This window comes from Salvelinus fontinalis, chromosome 6 (assembly GCF_029448725.1).
Source record: "Salvelinus fontinalis isolate EN_2023a chromosome 6, ASM2944872v1, whole genome shotgun sequence".
Lineage (NCBI taxonomy): Eukaryota > Metazoa > Chordata > Actinopteri > Salmoniformes > Salmonidae > Salvelinus > Salvelinus fontinalis.
The window spans coordinates 29317742-29335208 of record NC_074670.1 but is presented as its reverse complement, the minus strand read 5'-3'; the positions used below and the strand labels follow the sequence as shown (position 1 = coordinate 29335208).

Here is a 17467-nt window from a genome sequence, read left to right as displayed (position 1 = left end):
TGATCTTTTACAATTATTTTTTACTGCATCAAGGATAGCATACACAGACGTTTTGGGTTAACATCTTTCTTCAGTGTGTAGCTTCATGACGGACGTGAATTCAACTAAAATGCTTCAGAAGGATAAGGAAGTCTCACAAACAGTGGAGACTAATATAGCACAGAGCACATCTTAACCCACATAGTTCTTTCTACGGGTCAGTAAACACTAGCGTAAACACTAAACAGCTTCTAGCAGCAAACAACTCTCAGGTATTAGTTAAAGGCTATGTTATGATTGTTCAAAAGTTCTAAATTGAAACTACTGTGTGTGGATAGAAATTAAACCTACAGTGAACTTCCTCACTCAAAAAAGCTTTTATGTTGCTTTTTTAATCATTCTCAAGAGGTTTATAGACTACAATTGACCACCTTTATCACCCGGCCTAGTTGGTGGTGTTGATCATTAGAACCCAGATGAAAACAGATACAAAGGGAAAAAGTTGGTGCAGATCAAATCAAGTAGTATTTTGTTGCAACCACTGTCTGAGAATCCTGGTCAGTCAGACAAGATCACATTTAAAACTTATGAGAAACAGAAACAGCGACTGACACAATGATGCTGTTATTCCAAGTCCTTCAGCCAATACTTTGCTGGTGCTTCCTGTGAGTGTTGACATGTAGCTAAAGCCTCATCCAATCCCTGGGTCAAGACAGGAGAAGGTTCAACAACAAGTTGGACTTTTGGTCTATTTGAACATCTTAAAGTCAGTATCCTATTAACCTCTTGATAGCCTACATCTACAAATACAAACACTTGTAAACATTTCCCCTGAAATACAGGCCCTATACATGACACAGTCATCTGCAGACTTAGGCCTAGCACAGTCTCTCACTTAATGAAGCTGAATGGCTTTTTGGAGTTCTCCCCCCCTCCCAACTCAAACCACAATTACCTAAGAATACTTTTTCATACATGTACAGTTAGACCAGAACCATAGATTTGGCAAGTTTGGACATACACACTGGGTGGACAATACATTAGGAACACCTTCCTAATATTGAGTTGCACCGCCTTTTGCCCTAAGAACAGCCTCAATTCGTTGGGGGTATGGACTACAACGTGATGAAAGCATTCCACAGTGATACTGGCCCATCTTGACTCCATTGCTTCCCACAGTTGTGTCAAGTTGGCTGGATGACCTTTAGGTGGTGAGCCATTTTTGAAAACACAGTAAACTGTTGAGCGTGAAAAACCCAGCAGAATTGCAGTTCTTGACACATAAAAATATAATTGGGAAAAACAGTACATTTATATTTTCCAACGGGGCTATACACTAGCGTGAGGTTTTTTTCTCGCCTGAGTAGCCTCATTTCACTGCCAACGATAAAATTAAACCATCTAGTGTTCAGCGAAATAACAACACAACGTCAAATACAGGTAGTCTAATCAAATAATTAACATCCAATCACATTAACCGTTACTCTCTTGCAGGAAACCTTCACTCTTGCGCAGTCATTTAGAAACGAAACATGACAATTTGAAAAATAAGCCACAGGAGCTTTTTGAGCGAGAATATGGAACGACTTTCGAATAGTAAGACATGTATAAAAGCAACATATACCATTAATAAGAAGGGGCTAGAAGCGTCTTATATGGTGAGTTACCAAGTGGCTAGGACAGACAAGCCCCATACTATTGTGGAGGACTTCATTCTTCCTACTGTCGCAGATATGAAGGTGACAATGCTGGGGGGAAAGGCCCCAAAAAATGATACAGACAATTCCTTCATCAAACAACACTGTTTCACGACGCATCAGTGACATGGCAGGACATGTTTTGAAACAATTACTGTTTTGCATACAAACCAGTGAATTATATGCGTTACAGACGTGGCGGGCCTGGCACAGCTCCTGGTATAGGTCAGTTACGTTTATGGGGGGTCAATTAAGGAAGACATCCTCTACTGCAAACCACTGGAAACCAGGACATGAGGATATGTTAAAAGTACTGGACAGCTTTGTGATATCAAATGGACTTTGGTGGTCAAGATGTGTTGATAGCTCTACTGAGGGCGCAAAAGTCATGACAGGGAGACATAGTGGAGTGGTAACTCACATGCAAGCAGTTGCTCCCGACACCACTTGGGTACACTGCAGCATCCACCGAGAGGCTATTGCTGCCAAGGGAATGCCTGACAGCTTGAAAGACGTTTTGGACACCACAATGAAAATGGTTAACTTTGTTAAAGCAAGGCCCCTGAACTCTCGTTTATTTTCTGCATTATGCAATGATATGTGCAGCGACCATGTAACGCTTTTACAACATACAGAAATAAGTGCGCTGGTTATCAAGGGGCTAAGTATTGACATGTTTTTTGGAATTGAGAGACGAGCTTAAAGTTTTCTTTACAGACCATAATTTTCCCTTGTCTGACCACTTGCATGATGACGAGTATCTCACACGACTGGCCTATCTGGGTGATGTTTTTTATTGCCTGAATGATCTGAATCTAGGATTACAGGGACTCTCCGCAACTATATTCAATGTGCGGGACAAAATTGGGGCTATGATTAAAAAGTTTTTTCTGTCTGCATTAACAAGGACAACACACAGGTCTTTCCATCATTGTATGGTTTTTTGTGTGCTAATGAACTCAAGCTTACGGACAATGTCAAATGTGATATAGTGAAGCACCTGAGTGAACTGGGTGCGCAATTACGCAGGTACTTTCCCGAAACGGATGACACAAACAACTGGATTCGTTATCCCTTTCATGCCCTTCCTCCAGTCCCCTTACCATCATCTGAACAAGAGAGCCTCGTAAAAATTGCTACAAGCGGTTCTTATGTTTAATAAATGTATAGTATAGTGTGTGTGTGTGTGTGGCAGGCTTACAATGAAGGCAAAAAACAACATTTGAGAATGCGCTGACTGGTACGGGACTATAAAACGTTTGGGAATCACTGATCTACACTGATTGAAGTGAAATTAATAAGTGACATCAATAAGGGATCATAGCTTTCACCTGGATTCACCTGGCCAGTCTGTCGTGGAAAGAGCAGGTGTTCCTAATGTTTTGTACACTCAATGTAGATGGCTCTGAGTGAGACTCTTTTGATGCTATTCCAGAAATACTTCTATCAGGCTATTAATTGGTGTTTGGAGTTGCAGTAAGCCTAGACTGTCCCATGCCATGTAGTCATGGACTATTTTCAGGAATTATCAGGATTTTCAGGTTGCCTGGTACTGTTACAGTGCTATTTCCCGTCCCACGGCCCTGCCTGATTACATAAGAAAGTAAATGCTGGCCGTAAGTTTCACAGCCAGCAGGAGCACCACTCCTACTCTTCCCTGCTCCAAAACAAAATCAGAAGAAGCCCCCTGAAGGATGTCATGGTAGCCATAGATCATGTGGACCACTGTCAGTGCCAAGAGAGAGAGAGAGAGAGAGAGACATCCTTTTGTTAGTAGGTATCTGCAGTTAATTTATCAGCAGGGGAAATACAGTAGCACAGCATTTTCATTCAGCACCAGTTCTGCCTTCCACTCTCATCGGATAGAGAACTAGAGCCAGGCAGGCCCAGGCCTTGATGCTGAGTGGAACTGACTGAACAGTTTGAGTTCCTTGAAAAAGATGTCTGTTCCACTGGGTAGCGGAGGCCCTTGCCAATAGCTTCAACAGAAAAGTAGTGGGCAGATTCCATGAGCTTTTTTCCTCATGCTGCCTCTCCCTGAGATTGACAAAAGAATGCAGCAAAATCTTCTCCTGGGGTTCTTAAATACTGACTTAAATAGAAAAACCTAGAGAAACAGGCTTGGTAGGGTGAGGTAGCAGAGATAAGGTCTGATGTGAGAAAGTACAGAGCGATTTCTCGGACCCTCATCATCGCCATCTTGAGTAGTCAAGAAAACTTCAGCTAGGCAAACATTTAAATTAAAATATTGTTGTAGCCCAAACAATGAATTTATAGCTTACAACAGTACCTCCAAGTTTCTCAGAATTAAATAACTGTGTAATTTCAGCATTACAGTTCGCCAAACCTGATAATAAAATATGAATTATACCCAAATAGAAAAAGCTAACTGGACATAAATTACATTAAAAGTCCTGAACAACTGTCATCGTTTCCAATTTGTTGAGAAAGCACAGCATGAACAAAGTTTTTAACATGCAAATAATGATCCACTCATGAGTTTATTTGCAATAAAGAGCTTGGCACTTGGATCAATAGAACCACTGAATGGGCTCACTTGTAATTAGTGTGTGTGTGTGTGCGGTGTGTGTGCGCTCTGTGTGTATGCACCGCGCTTTGAACTGCTATGTGTGTCTCAGTCCCGGTCTGTGTGTGTTGCCCCACCGATGTAAGAGCCAAGGTAATGTACTGTCACAATTCATACTGTACTGTACCGGGTGATCTTGAGAACACATTGATCTCTTGCCCCTTGCCTATGACACTTAACAGTAAAGCCCTCATCATAAAGCTGGTCTGAGAGGAGAGGCACAAAAGGTATGTGTGATAAACACTCTTTACTGTGAGATATGGCTGGAAGGGCTTTCCTCCATGAATAAAATCAGAACATTCTAGTGTGTTCTTATGACACATGCCTTGGGGCTTACTTGGCATAATTGGACAAATTGACAAAAAACATATACCTATGTTTAATCATTCCTTTTCAGAATCAGTCATTCTGTGTGTGGGGGGGTTAAAAGGGCCTTTGATTTGACTCATTCCACTTGAACAGAATAGTGAAATATGATTAACTGTGACCTTAACGGAGCAATTAGCCCCAAAGCATAGATCAACTAGAAAGGCTGGGGACTTCAGAGCACCGTGTGCCACTGGTACTGTACGCATCTGTACTAATTAAGAGAGATTGTTGCTCAAGCTTGCATGAACGAAAAATGTAACTTCAAACAGAGCCTTAACAATGGACATCTTCATCACAGCTCGGCTTAATTATTACAGCCGTGTGAGAGCGGAGAGAGAGAGAGCATGCTAACTTTTAGCCTTAACTATTAAAGTAAGGGGTTCTCCTTCTCCACTGGGCTCTTATTCAACAAGACAAATTTCCTCTGCCTGCTTGTGGGATTTCAAGTCAACATTTCTCCATGCCAGGGAGGGAGGGAGGGGTGCAGTCAGAGGTTTGAGGTCTATTCCTCGGGCTATGCTCATGTTTCTCTTGCAGTTAACTCGTTCTGTTGTCTTTGCCGGTCTAGTCACACAGAGCTAGAGAACAGCGGTAGGTCTATACTGTACGTGACGGTACAACTATGTTGTGACAATCAATGTCATCTTAACATACGGTGGAAAAGGGGCACCTAACAACAACATAACTACTAGACTGTACTTGGTCCTTGACGTTATGATGAGAGCTGACTGCCTGCATTTCATTGGGATTCATTCTTCGTGTTTAATATAGGAACTATGCAGTAGCCCTACTGTGTCAGGCTCTGGGATGGCTTGCTTGCTTTGCTTGGTCATTATGGTACAGTAACAAGTTCATATGTGCTTATTCTTTACGTTCTAGATTTCAACCACACATTGACAGTCATACGGTGGTGGGATGGCTTGGTTTGCTTGGTACAATACAGTAAGAACTTCATGTGTGCTTACACTGTGAGGGGAAAGCTTTAATATCCTGCAGTGATTAGCACCAGAACAGAGGCAAAGCCCAGGCTTGGGATCATCAAGAGCGCTGGCTATTTAAAGTAAAGCCTAATTGAAACTGAACCAACATTTCCCTAAAGAGAAGAGATCTCCTCTTTTGCATGTCGCTGCTGGTTTTAAGGTCCAGGCTGGGACCAGAGATGGGTGTTAAGGAGACTTTAGCTACCACACTAACTGCTTGTGTAACGGATGTGAAATGGCTAGCTAGTTAGCGGGTACGCGCTACTAGTGTTTCAATCAGTTACGTCACTTGCTCTGAAACCTAGAAGTTAAACTGTTACATTTGGTCAGTCAGTGGCTGTGATTCCATGCAAGGTGGAATCTTTCTTGGTTAACAAGCTTCTTAAACGAGCACAGATTTACAAACGGTGTCGTCAACATCATTGCTTCCATTACCACAGACTGAATGGTGGAATGGAACACCAAATAATGGAATTAAGACCTACACTGGTATCAAATAGCCTATAGGCCTCAAACGAGAGAACGACCGATTATGATTTTTCAACGCCGATACTGATTCTCGGAGGACCAAAAAAAGCCGATACCGATTAATCGGACGATATGTATATATATATATATATATATATATATATATATATATATATATATATATATATATATATACATTTGTAATATTGACAATTACAACAATACTAAATGAAGAATGATCACTTGTATTTTAACTTAATATAATACATAAATAAATTCAATTTAGTCTCAAATAAATAATGAAACATGCTGAATTTGGTTTAAATAATGAAAAAACAGTGTTGGAGAAGAAAGTAAAAGTGCAACATGTGCCATGTAAAAAAGCTAACGTTTAAGTTCCTTGCTCAGAACATGTGAACATATGAAAGCTGGTGCTTCAATATTCCAAGTTCTTCAATATTCCCTGTTAAGAAGTTTTAGGTTGTAGTTATTATAGGAATTATGATGAGTCAACTATTTCTCTCTATACCATTTGTATGTCATATACCTTTGACTATTGGATGTTCTAATAGGCACTTTAGTATTGGCAGCCTAATCTCAGGAGTTGTTAGGCTTGAAGTCATAAACAGCACTGTGAGCAAGCATTTCTAAGAGCTGCTGGCAAACACAGGAAAGTTTGAATGAATGCTTATGAGCCTGCTGCCGCCTACCACCGCTCAGTTAGACTGCTCTATCAAATCATAGAGTTACATATTATAAACACAGAAATACGAGCCGTTGGTCACTGATATGGTTATATCCGGAACCTATAATTTCAAAAACAAAACGTTTATTCTTTCAGTGAAATACAGAACCGTATTTTATCGAACGGGCGGCAACCCTAAGTCTAAATATTGCTGTTACATTGCACAAACTTCAATGTTATGTCATAATTATGTACAATTCTGTCAAATTAGTTCGCAACAAGCCAGGCGGCCCAAACTGTTGCATATACCCTGACTCTGCGTGCAATGAACGCAAGAAGTGACACAATTTCCCTAGTTAATATTGCCTGCTAACATTAATTTATTTTAACTAGATATGCAGGTTTAAAAATATATACTTCTGTGTATTGATTATAAGAAAGGCATTGATGTTCATGGTTAGGTACATTCGTGCAACGATTGTGCTTTTGTTAAATCATCCCCCGTTTGGCAAAGTAGGCTGTGATTCGATGATAAATTAACAGAAACCACATTGATTATTTGCAACGCAGGACAAGTTAACCTAGTAATATCATCAACCATGTGTAGTTAACTAGTGATTATGTGAAGATTGATTGTTTTTAAGATAAGATTGATTGTTTTTAAGATACTTAAGATAAGTTTAATGCTAGCTAGCAACTTAACTTGGCTCATTGCTGCACTCGCGTAACAGGTGGTCAGCCTGCCACGTAGTTTCCTCGTGGAATGTAATGTAATCGGCCATAATTGGCATCCCAAAAAATCGGCCCTAATTAATTGGCCATGCCAATTAATTGGTCGATCTCTACCTCAAACCTCTAGGTAAAAAATATGTAGAAATGCCTCCATCAACTACAAACACCCCAATGATATGCATAACATAATGCTAAACTTAACATAGGGTAAACAGAACATCTTAAAATAGATACTTGAGAAAATTGTACTTAAAAATAATATATATATATTGTCCTTAACAAGTGCCTAAACTTCAGGAAAGTAAAAAACTGCTAACACATTCTCTTGAATAGACCTACATTCCATTAAATAGAGTGTGAGTGGGAAATATTACACTTTTAACCTCATATTTCTGGGCCACGTAATTGAAGTAAAGCAGAAATCTATAAACTTCTTATGGCTCAGGCTGCCAAATATTTCCTTGTAAACGGAGTTGGTGGGTTGGGTTCTCTGGGACCTGTCTGTGTTCCCTCTTCACCTCACACTGCCCAAATGCATAGCATTCACAGGGCTATACTTTCCCCTCCTTTCCAAATTGGGGCACACTTCAAAATAGTAGGGCTATTTATAGTTCTGGCCGTCCAGAATCATAACAGCAACCTTTGCAACAGACCTGTACACAAGTCAGTCTAGTCATTACTACCCAGTACGTTTACAGCACTATGCTTACAAGCCTGAGATCTGTGAGGTAGGCCTGTGGACGTTGGGGAAAACTTTGAAATGGGCATATAGGCCTAGATGTGTAAACTTGAAATACAAACAACTGGTGTTTCTTACAGTCTGAGCCTTCGGACAAAAATAGTATGACTAAGATCAAACTGAAGGTCAATTGCAGTTGAATTGCTTTCATGTCTTCTTTAAAAAAAAAAAACATTTATATGAAACAGCCTAACTCTGTCCTTCCGTCTTGAAAAACAGCTCAAGCACAACCACTGATAGGGCTTGATTCTCAAATGCAAAGAATAATGGTGACATCAAGGTCCATCAAAGATAAAGGATAAGTACTAATATGCATTGAAAGCCATTTGCTGGGTGGTAACCCTCAAGAGTGTGACATTCTTCTAGTGGCATTGTTTCTCCAAACAAAACAAAAAGCTTCACTGTATGTTGAACAAACAATAAACTACACGACCCTGCATTCTGGCCCACCTTAAAGCCACAATCTGTGTTTCAGCCCATTGATTGAACAGCAGGAAATATCCCAGAATGTGCCTGAGAATACATAGGCCAGCTTCCACCTGAGCAGGTGAGGCTCGGTCTTGCAGACTGTTACGTTGTCTGCCTGCTTTACTGTCTGCCTACTAACCTACTACACTGCCTGCCTGCTACACTGCCTGCCTGCCACACTGCCTGCCTGCCACACTGCCTGCCTGCCACACTGCCTGCCTGCCACACTGCCTGCCTGCTACACTGCCTGCCTGCCACACTGCCTGCCTGCCACACTGCCTGCCTGCCACATTCCCTGCCTGCCACACTGCCTGCCTGCTACACTGCCTGCCTGCTTGCAGATCATCCCCTCCATACCACACCACATGATCGCTGGATGATCTCACTGCAGTCCTCTTTGGAATGCTGGGAGCAAATTCTTTCCACATAGGCTATTGGATAAAAAAAATAGCAATGGCCTGAATGGTATGCACTGATTTGTAGGCCAAAGAGTAGTGATGAGAGAAGGCCCTCTGGCAGTGTGCGAGCCGGAGCACTGGCCTGTTCAGCTGTGGAGCTGAGCTGCTTGGACTATGAGGGGAAACGGGAGCTGAGCTGCCTGGGAGGGGAGCTGGGCTGAAGCTGCAGGGAAGCTGGGGCTTGAGGGGTTGGGATGGGGCTGGGACTCGGCTGGAGACGCTGGGGTTGGGGAGCTGGGAATGCGGCCGGAGCCCCTCAGGGGTGTGTACTTAGTCCCCTCCTGTACTCCCTGTTCACCCAAGACTGCGTGGCCAAACACGACTCCAACACCATCATAAAGTTTGCTGACGACACAACAGGCCTGATCACCAACAGATACGAAACAGCCTATAGAGAGGAGGTCAGAGACCTGGCAGTGTGGTTCAGGACAACAACCTCTCCCTCAATGTGAGCAAGACAAAGGAGCTGATCGTGGACTACAGGAAAAGGCGGGCCGAACAGGAAACCATCAACAACGACGGGGCTGTAGTGGAGCGGGTCGAGAGTTTCAAGTTCTTTGGTGTTCACATCACCAACACACTATCATGGTCCAATACATCACTGGGGCCAAGCTTCCTGCCATTCAGTTCTTATATACCAGGCAGTGTCAGAGGAAAGCCCAAAAAATTGTCAGCGACTCCAGTCACCCAAGTCATAGACTGTTTTCTCTGTTACATCAGGGCAAGAGGTACCGGAGCGCCAAGTCTAGGACCAAAAGGCTCCTTAACAGCTTCTTCCCCCAAGCCATTAGACTGACGAAAAATGTATCAAATGGCCACCGGACTATTTACATTGACATGCCCCCCCCCCCCCATTAGTTTTGTACACTGCTGCTACTTGCTGTTTATTATCTATGCATAGTCACTCCACCCCTACCTACATGTACAAATTACCTCAACTAACCTGTACCCCCGCACATTGACTCAGTACTGGTACCCCCTGTATATAGCCTTGTTGTTATTTTATTGTGTTACTTTTTATTATTTTTTACTTTAGTCTTTTTGGTAAATATTTTCTTAACTCCTTCTTGAACTGCACTGTTGGTTAAGAGCTTGTAAGTAAGCATTTCACAGTAAGGTCAACACGTGTTGTATTCGACACGTGACAAATAACATTTGATTTGAAGGACAAAGCGAAAACAGGTTTTTAGAAATGTTTGCAAATGCATTACAAATAAATAACAGAAACACCTTATTTACATAAGTATTCAGATACGTTGCTATGAGACTCGAAATAGAGCTCAGGTGCATCCTGTTTCCATTGATCATCCTTGAGATGTTTCTACCACATGATTGGAGTCCACCTGTGGTAGACTCAATTGATTGGACATGGAAAGGCACACACCTGTCTATATTAGGTCCCACAGTTGACAGTGCGTCAGAGGAAAATCCAAGCCATGAGTTCAAAGGAACTGTCTGTAGTAGAGGTCGACCGGCATGGCCGATTAATTTGGGCCGATTTCAAGTTTTCATAACAATCGGCATTTTTGGACGCCGATTATGGCCGATTACATTGCACTCCACGACGAGACTGCGTGGCAGTCTGACCACCTGTTACGCGAGTGCAGCAAGGAGCCAAGGTAAGTTGCTAGCTAGCATTAAACTTATAAAAAACAATCAATCTTAACATAATCACTAGTTAACATGGTTGATGACATGGTTGATGACATTACTAGTTTATCTAGCTTGTCCTGCATTGCACATAATCAATGAGGTGCCTGATAATTTATCATCGAATCACAGCCTACTTCGCCAAACGGGTGATGATTTAACAAGTGCATTTGCGAAAAAAGCACTGTCGTTGTACCAATGTGTACCTAACCATAAACATCAATGCCTTTCTTTAAAATCAATACACAAGTATATATTTTTTTTACCTGCATATTTAGTTAATATTTCCTGCAAAGATGAATTTATTTTAACTAGGGAAATTGTGTCACTTTTCTTGCGTTCTGTGCAACAGAGTCAGGGTATATGCAGCAGTTTGGGCCCCCTGGCTCGTTGCGAACTGTGTGAAGACCATTTCTTCCAAACAAAGACCGTAATTCATTTGCCAGAATTGTACATAATTATGACATAACATTGAAGGTTGTTCAATGTAACAGCAATATTTAGACTTATGGATGCAACCCGTTAGATAAAATACGTAATGGTTCCGTATTTCACTGAAAGATTAAACGTTTTGTTTTCGAAATGATAGTTTCCGGATTTGACCATATTAAAGACCTGGGCTCATATTTCTGTGTGTTTATTATATTATAATTAAGTCTATGATTTGATATATCAGTCTGACTGAGCGGTGGTAGGCAGCAGCAGGCTCGTAAGCATTCATTCAAACAGCACTTTCCTGCGTTTGCCAGCAGCTCTTCGCTGTGCTTCAAGCATTGAGCTGTTTATGACTTCAAGCACTTCAAGCACCGAATGCACTGTAATAACAATAATAATTAAACGGTTATGACGGTTATTTTATTTTTGTGAAGGTCTTCATCCATAATCGTCAGTTACACTATTATATGGTAATTGTGCCCGCCCTATTAAGGGCCACATTATGAACCATCCAAATGCCAACAAGAGCTCACACAGCAACAACAACTAAAAATCCTGCCTCCAAGCAGTGACGGTTGCAAGAGCAGCGTGTGAAATTCAACTGAACATACCTCCTCCCTCCCCAAGACCCCATTGTTTCATTCTCACACCTAAATGACATATGTAACATCCAACTGAAACATGCACAGACTCAAGGTTGAGGAGACTGCTGCAATGGTAGGAAGCGCCAAACAGTACAAGATGCTGTTCTTTAGGGTTCCTGGGCATCTGTCTTATCACTAACCTACATCATCATGTCCACATTGATCAGGGCAAGTGACAAGAGGTTTAGGCTCAAACAACTGAAGAAGAGATGTAGCCTTGTATTTTCCAGCACTATTTCAAGCTGTACATGGAACACCATGAAAAAATCTGAAGTCAAGCAAGAACAGAGCAGTCCAATGTTGCTGGAAGACGCACCGTCATGCAAAATTCATCATTTAAGGTAGAATTTGGTTTGGGACTGCCTGCCTCTCTACAGTAAGGTGACGTGTAACCTATTTTTAAGGTAGAAGCACTCAAAGGATATGTCAAATGAATTAAGAAAACAGTTTGCTGAGAGATATGTCTTGAAGGGATGACAACTACTGGAATGCCAGCATTTTTGCAATGTTTCATTTGTTGTGCATGGTAGGCTAGATAAGAAAATCCAGCCAGATTCCACAACTTGCTAAAATAAGGGCCATGGGAGGAGTAAATCATCACTTTAAATCTGTAAAATTGCACAATGCACAGTAATCCAGTAGCAATTACACAGTAATCCATAGACAATACAAGCATTTAAGCATAGTTGAAGAATGTAGTAGTTTGCAGTAATTAGACATTCAATAAGCAAATGAATGCATATGAAGACCATAAATAAGTACCTACTTCTCCAATAAGGTTATTCTGACCATCTGTAGTATTGTACAGGCTTTAATTTACTGGACTGAGTTCCAAATGAACACTGCCATCTCTGTCATGGCTGACTATTTTATCAGTGGATGGTTCAGATTGTTGTCACACCTCAGTAGATGTGCTTGTTTCACATGTTGATTCTTCATTAAATGGCAGCTTCATTATTTCGGGGCAGCAGCGTAAAGAAGGTTATAAGAGAGAACCTGATGTCATCGTGGAGGGCTGAATAGCAGAAGTCTCTGAGAAAGGCTTTGAGAGACATGGACAATCGCTAATTGGATGAGGATTTCATTGGGCCGGCTGGGAGAAATGACCTTATGCAATGTGCATAATGAATGGCTTGGACGGGAGGGAGATGTTATGTTTGTGCACAAGCCTGCTGCCAGGGTGGGTTATGGCTAGGCTATTTTAGTTTTTATTCAACTAAGAACTCAAGCTTTCATCTATGGGACGTGTTATTCAAAAAGCTTAAATAAGATCAAGAAGTGTAACTAGAATAAATGATATTTAGGCTACTGTACAATGGATCAGACTGCTCATCTGGACGTATGAGAGTTTCTAACTAACATTGAATAGCCTACATTGAGTTATGTAATAAAGATGGTATAAACAATAGGGAATTTAGGCTTCCTGAGGCTAGAAGAGAACAGGAAGAACAGGCTTGCTGTATCTATGGTCTTTGTCATTTTCAACACAAACCCCCCCTAGACAAAGTTTATTTTACCAGAAACCCCCTATCCCCATGATATTAGGGCCTTATAAAATCTGGTGTATTTTGTACCCGATCCCATTTAGTTGTACCCCCAAATTCAATTTTCTCAGTTTTGTTTTTCCAGGTTTTGTTTTTTCCAACAACAAAAAAAAAAACGCTAAACCCTTTAACATTGAAATGTTTGTTCCAGAAGAAATATGAAAAGCATATGCATAACCATGGTAGCAATTGAAAGTGAACAGTTTGCAGATTATGTGTAGAACTGCAGAAAACCATTGACATCATGTATAGTTTGTTACTGTACAGCCACTGCGTTCCAAGTTAGGCGTTTATCAGTGCCCAAATCTGCCATTTTCAACCTGTACACGGGTATGAGCGTAAAGGGCTACACCACATCAGGAAACCACTTTTGAGGTCTGGGAAAAGTCTAAAAAATGTTGAACTTTGGGTGTAGTTACCCTTTAATTAAAGTGCGCACCAGCCAGAGACCATTGTTTGGTTAGCGGTGTTTCTGTAGCGCTCATGTGATTTTACTAAACAAATCAGTTTGCAAAACAAATGGAAGCTGGATTGATGCAAATAATCATATCATTCTGCCAGGTAGGCATAGGCTACTGTGTAGTTAACATTTAATTTATAAGGTTTTTGGGAAAGCCTTTCCATCAACCAGCAGACTATCATTAGCATTATTGCTAACGGCTACACAAAGTGTAGACTAGACAAACGGACGATCCACACACAGACAGGGGCATTCCTGTGCCATTTCAGAAAGTTGCAGGAAAGTACGAATCACTAACCAGGTTTCCATCCAACCTTTTTATGCGAGTAAAGTACATGTCGGATAAACAGACCTGAAGGAAAAAGCAAATTTGTTGGCAAAATTTACAAAAGTCAACAAAACAAAATACACTAGACAATGTGGGATCTTTTTGTGTCTGTAAAATGTATTATGCGAGAAATGGTCGTGGAAACATCTTTATGCGCAAATATTGATATAATAAGCATCCAATCGAAGAAAACGTGGGAGTCGCGTGATGATATGTTGTGTGGTCCTCCCACTATGACTGGGAAAGCATGCAGTTCATTAGGCTGATGAGATTGATGCTTGGTTGCCTTTTGACAAATAAAAAGTGTTATATTGCCCTAAATGTCACCCTATAGGTAACCTAACTACCCACACTGTATGTGCCAGCTATTAGCTAGAGAGCACATGCCAAGGGCAAACTGGGCACATTCGCTACATAACACAATTTCTTTGTGACAAAAGCATCAGTAGAGTTGAAAATGCAATGGAAACCCATTTAACTTGTATTATTATTTGGTACATGGGAATTTAACTGCAAAATAAATGTTTATGTGCACTACGTCATCAGGCACAACCTTTTATCCGCAACAAGTCAATTTGATGGAAACACATCTGTTGGGAAAATGCACATATTGTTTATATTTTAGAATATTTGCATGAAAATCTGTCCCAATTGGATGAAAACCTTGCTACGTATGCATTTTGTTCATGTCTTATGATTATTTGAGCAAATGAAAGCATTTTCCAATAAGTTCAATACATTTAGTTGATTTCCTACGAAATTCAATTAAAAAAAATATATTGTTGAATTCCGTTTTAATGTCTAGATTCCGTGATTCCATTCGCATTGTCCGCAACACATATTTTATAGGACCCTACATATTGTAGCTTATAAATAATTTAAATACCTTTCTCCAAGTTCTCATCACTTATATGTTTGGTGAAATATGTACTGATAATATGAGAAACGATGTACAGATAAAGCCAAATGTCCCATTAAACTCTGAGAAGAGAATACTAATGATGTCCAGGCACAGCGATAAAATTCAAGAGCACAAAATGCCTCTATTGTTCTGAAGTTGCACTGGGGAAGAATGTCACTCAAAACCCTTTTGTTTTCATGAATACATCTCGCCAAGCCCACTAACCCTGGTTTGTTTTACATTTTACAGCACAGATTCCAGCTCGTAGAGGCTGAGTGACATTTTCTGGAACATCGCCACCGTTCTGCACCGCTCTCCCTGTTCTTCCTGCACACAAACATACTAGCAGGAGTGTTCAGTTACCTGCTTTAGAAAATACAGCATTCCTGCTTCTCAGGTTTCAGACAGATTTGGACCGCCTCCAGACAGGGAGAAATTGAATCCACCGTGCTGTGGTTGGTTGGTTAGACAATCATTGCATCATTCTGCCTTCTGGGTAATCATGGGTGGATGATGGCGGGTGAGAGTCAAGTATTTATAGGACAAGTAAGCAAAATATATTAAGTTGCCCTTCTGTAAATCAATTACAGACTACTTTAGTAAGCAGAATGTAATTACTTAGCTATAACTGAGGTAGCTAGACAAAATAATGATTACATTTAAATGAAAGGTAAGTGACACAGACAAACTAAGGCTTCTCTAGCTGCCTGCAAAGCTTTTTCATCTTGTCCTGCTGCCAAGTAATCTAATAAAGGCATTACAACTTTTTTCATCCACAAGCCTTGGGGTTCTTCGGAAGTATTTTTATGCTTTGTACACCCATTGATGCCTACCAACACAAGAAAAGTAGGCCTAGCCTATAACATCCAGTTTTTTTCATGATTCAGCTACCTGTTTCCAAACAGCACCTACTGCCACATCCCACAGACCAAAATTTTGTTTCAAATCAGTTACTAGAATATATTAGACAGAATACAGGAGGTGTGTCAACATCAGCTGTGCTCATAACTGATGGGAGAAATGATTTGGGCAATAATAGGACATAACCTAGTAATTGGTGTCATTGATTTAGGCCAAAACTCTGACTCTGGCATCCCAGACTTGGGAAAAAGCGCCATGACCAGCCATCAATAAGGGGGTATTGGCACTGAATAGCGAGTGTTATATGACTGCAAACTGGTGCAAAGCCTAATGGAATGCTAGGGCCTGGGTGAGAGAGATCACCACTATGACAGACAACATAATCATAATATAAAGTGTATGTGGAAGTACAATTTATATGTCTGCAAGACCTCTTCAGATTGAAAGTTTGGACAGCTCTCGAGGGAATTTGTCATTTGGGTGAACAAGGCCTATCCCTTTCACTTTCCATCCCCGATAATAAATGAAACCAACAAGCTAATAGGCCTACCAACACGCTAATAGGCCACGCTAATAGGCCTTGTATGATGAATGGAATAGATTGGTAGAACAAATTAAATGCCAATAGGATATGATCCAACAAAGCCATTTGTTAGTCAGACTCTTCCAGAGAAGAGACTTGAACCGCCATGGCCAGACAGGTTGCATATGTAAAATATGTGCACTCAGCAGCTCTGAGCTAGCCGTCTGTCTTCGGCCTCCTAAACGCATGCCCCATCATGTCAGTCGCTTACAGAGCATGTACTTGAAATAGCTAGATTGTAGCAGAGGGTGTGAATTTAAAACTAGTTGGTGACAACTTATACTGGTAACAATTTCTATTAAGCTGCTGTTAACCCAGTGTAGTGACGCTGTAATTACACAAGTAGTAACAATTTTGTATTAACATGTTACATAGTAGGCCTACATTAGTAATGACATTTTAAGTGCATAGTAAAAATGTAGTTTATTGGAAGATAGGGACTGTTCCCAAAACGTACTATGCCATTATGATCAATCTATATATTATTATGGTTCTAACCAACTACATTTCTTAGATGAGCTGTACAGTACACTGCTGGGTAATTCTGATGAATCAACATTAAGTCAAACAAATCTGTTTTTAGATTACTAATACGATTACATATCACATCTACAGCATAACACTCGTTTTTTATAAAATCCTTGCCAAAATCCATCCCTGATGTCCCACCCAGTTAGATTTGAAATACTTAGCTTCTGAATAAGCCTACTATAAGTATACTGTATATATTCGCTGCTCGGTTTGAAAGGGGTGGTAGAAGCCAACCACCATCCAAGGTTCAGTACACGAGTAGCTAGCTGCCTGGAAAATCGCCTTTCACCCCACCCCCAAAGAAAAATGAAGCCATGGGATAAGACTGACCGGACCGGTGAAAAGGGTAGGGCGGATAGTCTACTGAG

The 17467-nt window shown here is 40.9% G+C and overlaps 1 protein-coding gene across 2 annotated transcripts in view; it reads right to left on the bottom strand.

Annotated features, from left to right (window-relative positions):
- LOC129857585 (growth factor receptor-bound protein 10-like) overlaps positions 1 to 17467 on the bottom strand; it is a 78816-nt gene that overhangs the window by 60444 nt on the left and 905 nt on the right. The gene's annotated exons all lie outside the window — the stretch shown is intronic.